Source organism: Rutidosis leptorrhynchoides, chromosome 1, assembly GCF_046630445.1.
Source record: "Rutidosis leptorrhynchoides isolate AG116_Rl617_1_P2 chromosome 1, CSIRO_AGI_Rlap_v1, whole genome shotgun sequence".
Taxonomy (NCBI): Eukaryota; Viridiplantae; Streptophyta; class Magnoliopsida; order Asterales; family Asteraceae; genus Rutidosis; species Rutidosis leptorrhynchoides.
This window is the reverse complement of record NC_092333.1, coordinates 68,445,823-68,454,873: the sequence shown is the minus strand read 5'-3', so window position 1 is coordinate 68,454,873 and position 9,051 is coordinate 68,445,823. Positions and strand designations below refer to the sequence as shown.

The 9,051-nt window shown below is 32.9% G+C and overlaps 1 long non-coding RNA gene across 1 annotated transcript; it reads left to right on the top strand.

Moving 5' to 3' along the window:
- The first annotated feature begins 2,267 nt into the window (after positions 1-2,267).
- On the top strand, positions 2,268-4,244 carry LOC139861331 (uncharacterized). The gene is made up of 5 exons (XR_011763724.1): positions 2,268-2,382; positions 2,567-2,601; positions 3,587-3,779; positions 3,903-4,002; positions 4,079-4,244. It is a non-coding gene; the product is annotated as an uncharacterized lncRNA (long non-coding RNA).
- Positions 4,245-9,051: the final 4,807 nt, after the last annotated feature.

Here is a 9,051-nt window from a genome sequence, read left to right as displayed (position 1 = left end):
ATATATTAGCACAAGTCTATGAACAATAAACGCTGATATCACGTTGATGTCAACATAACGTCAACTATTTTGTCATTTAGTGAAGTTTGTTAATTTTTCAGCCCAATTATTTGGCTCAACGGAGTGGGCTGCGCCACAATCTAGTTCCTATTCCTAATATATATCAACCTAGCTGATGAATGTTGGCATTTTGGACATTTCACATCCTGATTGTTTACAACGCCCCTCAACCACCTACCTCCTTGGCATCTTAATTTCACCCCCAAAAATTTGGGCTTCCAGCAATCTCCATCACATACACTCGTTTGCACCTTCATTCCATACTCTCTTTTGTGGATGACCGCGTCGATCAACTGAAATCGGGATAGAGACGGTGGAAACTAGCCATTGTTTTTGAATTGTTTTAATAAACTAGCCGTTAAAACGACTAGTTTTATGTTTTTTTCCAATATATTAACTCTATAAATAAACCCATATTCCACCATTTTTTACACCATTTCAATATCATTTCTCCACTACTTCCATCCATTTCTTAAAACACCTTTTTAAATCGTTTTAACAATGGCGTCTTCGAGTTCTTCCAACGATCTTACAAATTATACGCTCGACTTATTAGATGAGGTAAATTCTTCAAACAATGATGACGAAATTCCAGTCGTTACATACGTCGTGATCATTATGGTGCACATGAGCTTTTGATGGAGGATTATTTTGACGAGGGTTGCAAATATACGGGGGATAATTTCAAACGAAAATTTCGATTGCGACGTCGTGTTTTTCTCCAAATTATGCATGATATTCTAAACTACTCCGCTAATCCATTACCGCATTATATTAAATGATTTCGAATGAGGCAAGATTCTCGTGGCAAATGGAATATTAGTACACATTTGAAAATTACTGCCGCACTATGTCAGCTAGCATACGGTGTTACGCCGGTTGCTTTGGATGAGTATTTGCAAATGTCAGAACGTGTTGGTCGAGAGTCTTTACTCTACTTTACACAATGCATTGTTGTTTTGTATACACATAACTACCTAAGAGAGCCGGATAGGGAAGACACTGAACGATTGTACGAGGCTCACGAATGGATTCATGGTTTTCCAGGGATGATGGGTAGCATAGATTGTATCCATTGGACATGGGCAAAATGTCCAATTGCGTGGAGAGACCAATTTATGTGAGGTGATCATAGTCACCCAACTATTATGCTTGAAGCCATAGTCTCGTATGATAATTGAATTTGGCATGCTTTTTATGGTGTGGCGCAATCAACGACTTAAATGTCTTATACACTAGTCCTTTGTCCAACTCAATGTTTGTGGAAGACATGACGGACGTCCCTTATCATGTTAACGATGTGAAGTACCAAATAGGCTACTATTTAACCTACGGGGTTTTATTCATATCATACGGACTACATTTATACCCTTTACAAATTACAACTGCATACTAGATTTTATACACACGTTCACCATGTAAAGTAGTTGACCCCACTACTACACATTCAACTATTTAAACAACTAAATGTTACTGCCCTTCAACGTGTACCATGATCTTCAGTCTAAACAAATATCAATCCCAATACAGAAAAATACAGAAAGCTAACTACTCCGTAGCATTTAATTAAATAATACTTAAGCAACAAATAAATTATTAAACTTAAAATTATAACTCAATAAAACCAAAGTTGCTAAACCGATTAATCCAACAGTAATGTTATTTTATCGTATTTGAATTTAAATTATGTATTTTATTTTATGAAATTTAATTAATTTTATTTTATTTTATGAAGCGTATATTTACTAAGAACTACTCCCTCCGTCCCAAAATAATTGTCCTATTTTGACATTTTAAGTCTTTTTTCTTCAACTTTGACTTTAAATATTTTTCTTTGTGGTATATAATATTGAATCAAAGTTATACCAAATGAAAACACATTCGAAAATTAATCTATTCATATAAATTTCATCAAATATTCTATAGCAAAAACCATCAAATATTTAAAGTCAAAACTTAATAAATTGACTTTGAAAAGTCCAACAGGACAATTATTTTGAGACAGAGGGAGTAATAATTATCCTACTATATATCAACAAAAGGGTCTGGGTGTCGTTTTCTTTATTATTTTTATGCTGTCAATGTCGTTTTGACATATATTGGGTTCAAGTAGTCAGTAGCCCACGTGGCCTTCTAGGCTTCCGACAGATGCAATTACCAAATTCGTGACAAGATGCAAAGGTTATCATTCTTTAAAAAAAAATAATCACTATACAGCTTTAAACATCACCACTCGCTTACCTCGAACGCCATCCACCGTCGCTAAACTGTCGTCTCCGCCACTCGTACCTTCCTCCACCATCTGCTATCACCAGACTATCGGTGCAATCTCTCACGGTTTTCATAGTTTTTTTTTAATTATTAAATTGGATTTTTTTGTTCTTTTTTTGCTATCGATCTGAAAAGGTAGAGTTTATCGTTGGTTCGTTTGATGGGATTCATCTACAAAAATAGTGTTTGATCATCTGATTTATTAGGGATTTAATCATCTGATTCTTTCGTGCAGATTTTTTGTGATCTTTGGCGTGAGACGGATCAGAGGTAAACCCTCCTTCGTTTTTTAGTAAAATTTAAAATTAATTATTTATTTTGTCAGCATAATGACCTGATTTGAGAGTAAACTATATGATATTCGTTCGATTTATGGGATGCAAACGAATGGAGAGGCCAAGTCGTAAAAAGAAGCAAAACCTACAACCCATACAAAATGTTTTTTATATGGGGTTTTTCAACTAAGGTTAAATTTAAGGTAGGGTCATGCAAGATGCATACAGTTGAGTTAATTTTGTTAAATACTTATTTTGATCTACTAATTACCAATTATATCAGGAGTTATTCCTTATTTAATTTAATTTTATATCCATTGCAAGTGATACTTACACTAATGGGTACATACTGAATTTGAATTTGTAACGGTATTAGTATTACTTTTTTATTTTGTATTTAATTGTTAGTGGACTCGACCGAAGACTAATTTTTATGTGTAATTACAATGACGCATAGATATCTAGAAGGGCACGGAACAATTAAACCGGTATTTAAGACGAACAAAAATAGAAACAAGAGCATCCATTATTCTATGCTATGTTTACGTAATCTGATAGTTGAGGTCTGATATAGAAAGAGGCAATTTGAAAGTTTGTATTACGCTTGAGTTTCTCATAATGTATACACCTTTAAAGCGTGTTCGTTGGAATTGATTTGACATATAATATTAGAGTTCACTTACCATATTAACTTGCACGAGCTGTCTTTAATGCTTTTGGAATTGTCACCAAAGTACAAGGTAAGTATAGGTTTTCAATACATTTGGTTACATTTTTGTGAACAACCCCACCCTTTCAGTTTGATGAAAAGTTGAAAGCGTTATTGATATCAAGTACATTTGCATATTTTTGCTTATTATTTGATAGATTATCAAACAAATTATTTGGAGGATGTATTGGGTCTTTTTTTACTGTTTAGACTTGAATGATTCTCAAGTGTTTGGCTATGGTGGCTGCTAATCACCGTCTTCTTGAGGCAGACTATGATGATTATCAATATAACAACGTCCGTGGAGATGCATTATGTCACTCAGTTGGAAGGGAGTTACTTATCAAACCATTGAAACCATTGAAAACACCGATTCAACTTAAGGATTTCACCTACACCTTCAGTATTGCCATCTAAATTAACTGTCAATCTCACCCTTCCATACTCTTCAAAGTCTTCAAGGGGTTAGCTTTTATCATTTTTCTTCCGTTACATCAAAATCATGTGTTTGTATTTTGAATATACGATTTGTAGCTTTAATCTGCTCAGTGATTAGTGATTCTGCTATGTTCTCTCTTTATGTTTAGGTGCTTGCTGCTCTCTGATTCACACATTACACAATAGATTAGTACTGCCAACCAATATGCCATATGATCGTCTAGGCGAATTACACATAGGTACCTAAAGGTATATAGAGTTGTTATATTTTGTTACAATACATTTTATTGTGATGTTGAATTTTGATATATGTTGTTGGTGATAGTGGCAGGATTTTTTGGTGTGTTGAATTAGGTGGTTGTTTTGTTTCAAATATGGCGGATGTTGGCAGCTCTACCAGTGCTTCTTCGAGTTTAACTTCAGCATAGTGAATTGATTATTAATGTTCGCTACTTAATTGCTATATATGCTTACCTTTTGTAGCCCTTACTTCATCTTTTATGACATGGCTGTTACCTATGTTGATTTCATGTTTATATAGCGAGTATGCACTGTTGATATACTATGATATTATTTTTGAATTGTTTGGCAGTTGATATATTTAGCACATGTGCTAATCAAAATGTTAGTAAGCACATTGGTTTACTATTTTCTCCAGAATATTAAAATGTGCTTAATATATCCAGGTTACTAAGGTTAGAACTGAATATTTTTGGAATGAAAACAATTCACTTTCACTATACCGTTAACAAATTTTCGAACGCTAGCAGCGAAGCGCGTTGACCTATTTCTAGTTAATAATAATAAAACAAAAATAACATAAAAATAATAAAAAATAAAAATGGACACTGAAATGGAAGCTGAAATGGGCACTGTGGACACCTCCACCCATATCACTGTCAGTTAATGACATGTCGAATAACAAGTAACAGCTACTAAATAATTATTGTTACTTATCGAGTCCTCTATGTATGAAGCGAGAGACACAGATTCTAATCTTGATAACGCCCAAGATCGAATTAAAATGGGCTCTTGACCGGAGGGGGCGTCAATGTGCACAATTTATTCGGTTCCAGCCTCGCCGCTTGGGGGGCTTGTCACCCAGAGGTTTTACTCGCTATTGGAGATCTAATGTGATTGTCGTTAGGAAGGTTCCTCCGTGAACCCAAAAAAAAAATATTATTAGTTACATATCGATTAAAATATTACTATGATACAATAATATTGTATATAGTACATAATAACATATATGTAATTAACTTTCCTTTTTAACGGTTGTTTCGGCATCATCCAGAGGAGTATTAACCACCTTCGCGATCATTTGTCACGCAACGCACACTCCAGAGGAAACACATCAGTCCCTGTAGGAAACCGGTTAGGGGGAAACCCCTGGTGGGATTCAGACCCGGGACCCTCGCAGGCAATTTCACAAAGCCCAGCCTCCTCTAGAATTCGAACGCGGAAGCCCGCAAGAATTCCACAAAGTTACCCGGGACATCGCTATTACATATTTTTCTTATGCAATTACTCAATTTTTTATGGACTTATCCAATTCATAATAAGTCAGATGTATTTTCAATCTTTCTCACCTTTAACAGTTATATTCGGACGCAATTCGATAAATCCATTAAAGCTTTCCAATGTAACAATGGGATGAAATACAATAACAAACAATTTCACCAATTTTGTGATCAAAATGGAATGTCATTTAGATTTTCTTGTTCTTTGTAACACCATACTTTTTTTTTATATAAAACACAACGGAAACATAATTAGTATATTTACAGACCAATTTAAGTAATAAACTTACAACATAGTTATTACAATTATCCAGGTGTTACATTATAACAAAACTATTTATTAAATGTATTAAAATACGAACATCAGAGTAAGCATATCAAACATACCCAACATATCTATTCTTCTCTAAAAACCCAACCAAACAAAGCATAACCTACAAAGGAGGAAACTGTAGGGGGAATGAAAACATCCTAACAGTCATAGGTATCTAGCAACAAGCTAAGCACAATTGCATAACAGCAACAAGATGAACCAGAATGGTAACACTAGGCTCGGCGGCTTGTATGGGCCATTAACTACTAGTTGATCGGGCTAGAGTGTAACGACCCGACTTTTTCGACTTATATTTTTGTGCTCTATACTTTCACGAATCTGCGTATATGTGCGTACTGAGCTAGTTTATGCTCTGGGATCTTTATTCATGATTAATTACTTTCGTTAGTATCTTACAACGTGTTGTTAAGTGCGTAATCACTTAACTTGATCCTCGAATACTTTTACGACCGTTAGTGTCATTGTCGTTTTGAACGAGCTACATACTTTGTACACGTTTAACTTTTGTCATAATTGGAATATTATGACTACGTAATACTAATTGTTATTTTCTAATGACAATTACTTGGCTTGATGGTTTCTTAATTACGCTTAATGTTTTACTAATGCACACTAGTTAGTCTTAATGAACTTTTTATCTTAATGGACATTAGTCCACCCTACTCTAGCTAATGGACTTTTAAGTTAGCCCAATTTTAATGGAATTATAACCAATTAAAATGAAAGACAAAAACCCATTTTGATGAACCAACATACTAGCATTTTTGTTAGCCATTACTACATATGTTGCATGGGATCTCAACAACAAGCACCGCCTTTAGACCACCACCATGCAAAAAGCAAAAAATTGTCCCCCTTGTCCCCCCCTTGGCCTACGGTTTTGGAGACACAAAGCACCACCTCCACCACTATAAATACAAGCCTTATTCTTTCATTTCACACTTGATCTCATTATCATTTTACACACACTTGCTCTCTAATTTTCTCTCTAGTCTTTCTCACACTAAAATTGTAAGTTCTTAAATTTTCTTCTTCTTCTCTTCTTAATCACGACATCATCATCATAAGATCAAGCTTTTTAGCTTTTTGATCTTGTTATATCTTGTAGATTCAAACTTTGATTTGAATCCTTCAAGAACATGAAAGATTCAAGCTTTTTAGCTTTGAATCTTCATTACTTTGATGGATCTAAGCTTTATAGCTTAAGATCACTTTGTTTTTTTTTTTAAAGATCAAAACTTGTGTTTATGATCTTCATGAAACTTGAATATCTAGCTTTTTTTTTTACTTTAAAGATCTTTAAGAACATAAAAGATTCAAGCTTTCTAGCTTTGAATCTTCATTACTTTATTGGATCTAAGTTTTCTAGCTTAATATCACTTTATTTTTGTTAAAAGATCAAAACGTGTGTTTATAATCTTCATGAAACTTGAAGATCTAGCTTCTTGCTTTAAAGATCTTCAAGAACATAAAAGATTCAAGCTTTATAGCTTTAGATCTTCATTACTTTGTTGGATCTAAGTGTTGTAGCTTAATATCACTTTATTTTTATTAAAAGATGTTTATGATCTTCATAAAACTTGAAGATCTAGCTTTTTGCTTTAAAAATCTTCAAGGACATAAAAGATTCAAGCTTTCTAGCTTTGAAATCTCATAATTATTTGTTAAGGGATCCAAGCTTCCTAGCTTAGGGTTTCATTACCTTGTTTGATCTAATTTATGTAACTTAAGGTCTTGCTTGTTTGATTTGAACCAAAGTTTGTAGCTTTGAATTTTTAATAGAACTTGTATTTGTGTTGAGACTAAGAACATGATGTAACCTTGGTTCGTCATCCATCTAAAACTCTTAAGTGAGTTGTATTTCATTTCTTAGTCTTGACCTTGTATGTTGATGGTTAAACCTTGGTTAAAGTGATGCTGAAACATCAAGAGTTGTACACTTGAAGTGTGAAGACCCGTCCTAATCCATCCGGACGAAGTCCACATCGATTATAAACGATTCACAACAGTTGATTTCATCGCGAGGTTCTTAACCTCTTTATGATACATTTTACAAACATTGCATTCATTTTTAAAAGACAAACTTTCATTTACATTGAAAGCTGACGACATGCATACCATTTCATAATATAACTAAACTATAAATGACTTAATAATAATCTTGATGAACTCAACGACTCGAATGCAACGTCTTTTGAAATATGTCATGAATGACTCCAAGTAATATCTTTAAAGTGAGTAAATGCACAGCGGAAGATTTCTTTCATACCTGAGAATAAACATGCTTTAAAGTGTCAACCAAAAGGTTGGTGAGTTCATTAGTTTAACATAAATAATCAATTCATAATTTTAATAGACCACAAGATTTCATATTTCCATTTCTCATAAACATACGTCCCATGCATAGAGACAAAAAATATCATTCATATGGATTGAACACCTGGTAACCGACATTCACAATATGCATATAAGAATATCCCCATCATTCCGGGATCCTCCATCGGACATGATATAAATTTCGAATTACTAAAGCATCCGGTACTTTGGATGGGGCTTGTTGGGCCCGATAGATCTATCTTTAGAGTTCGCGTCAATTAGGGTGTCTGTTCCCTAATTCTTAGATTACCAGACTTAATAAAAAAGGGCATATTCGATTTCGATAATTCAACCATAGAATGTAGTTTTAAGTACTTGTGTCTATTTCGTCAAACATTTATAAAAACAGCGCATGTATTCTCAGTCCAAAAAATATATATTGCAAAAGCATTTAAAAAGGGAAATGAAACTCACGCATATAAATATTGTCAAATAGTTAATAAAGCATTTGCATGTATTCTCAGCCCAAAAATGTAAAGAGTAAAAAGGGAGCAAATGAAACTCACGCATATATTTATTGTAAAACAGTTAATAAAGCATTTGCATGTATTCTCAGCCCAAAAAAGTAAAGAGTAAAAAGGGCAAATGAAACTCACCTAACGTATTTTGTAGTAAAAATACATATAACTATATTGAACAACTGAACAATGCTGGGTTGGCCTTGAATTCACGAACCTATATCATTCGTATATATATTAAAACATATACTGTAATTGAATAATTATAACTTTATGTAATTAATTTGTATATTTATTTGATAATGATTATTATCTATTTAGTTATATATATATATATATATCTATATATATGTATATCTATTTTTATATATTAAAAATACTTAATTTATTATATATGGATATTTATATAAAGATTATTAATCTAATTAATTTATACTTTTATGTAATACACTTATAAGTATATTTTACCTAGATAATAATGTTTGTTATATATAAAAAGTTGTATTTAATTAAATTGATATGAAGATTACTAATAGTATTGTTAAAAATACTAAATGACGTTACTTAATCAAAGTGATAATAATGTTATTCATAGTATTTACGTTAACAC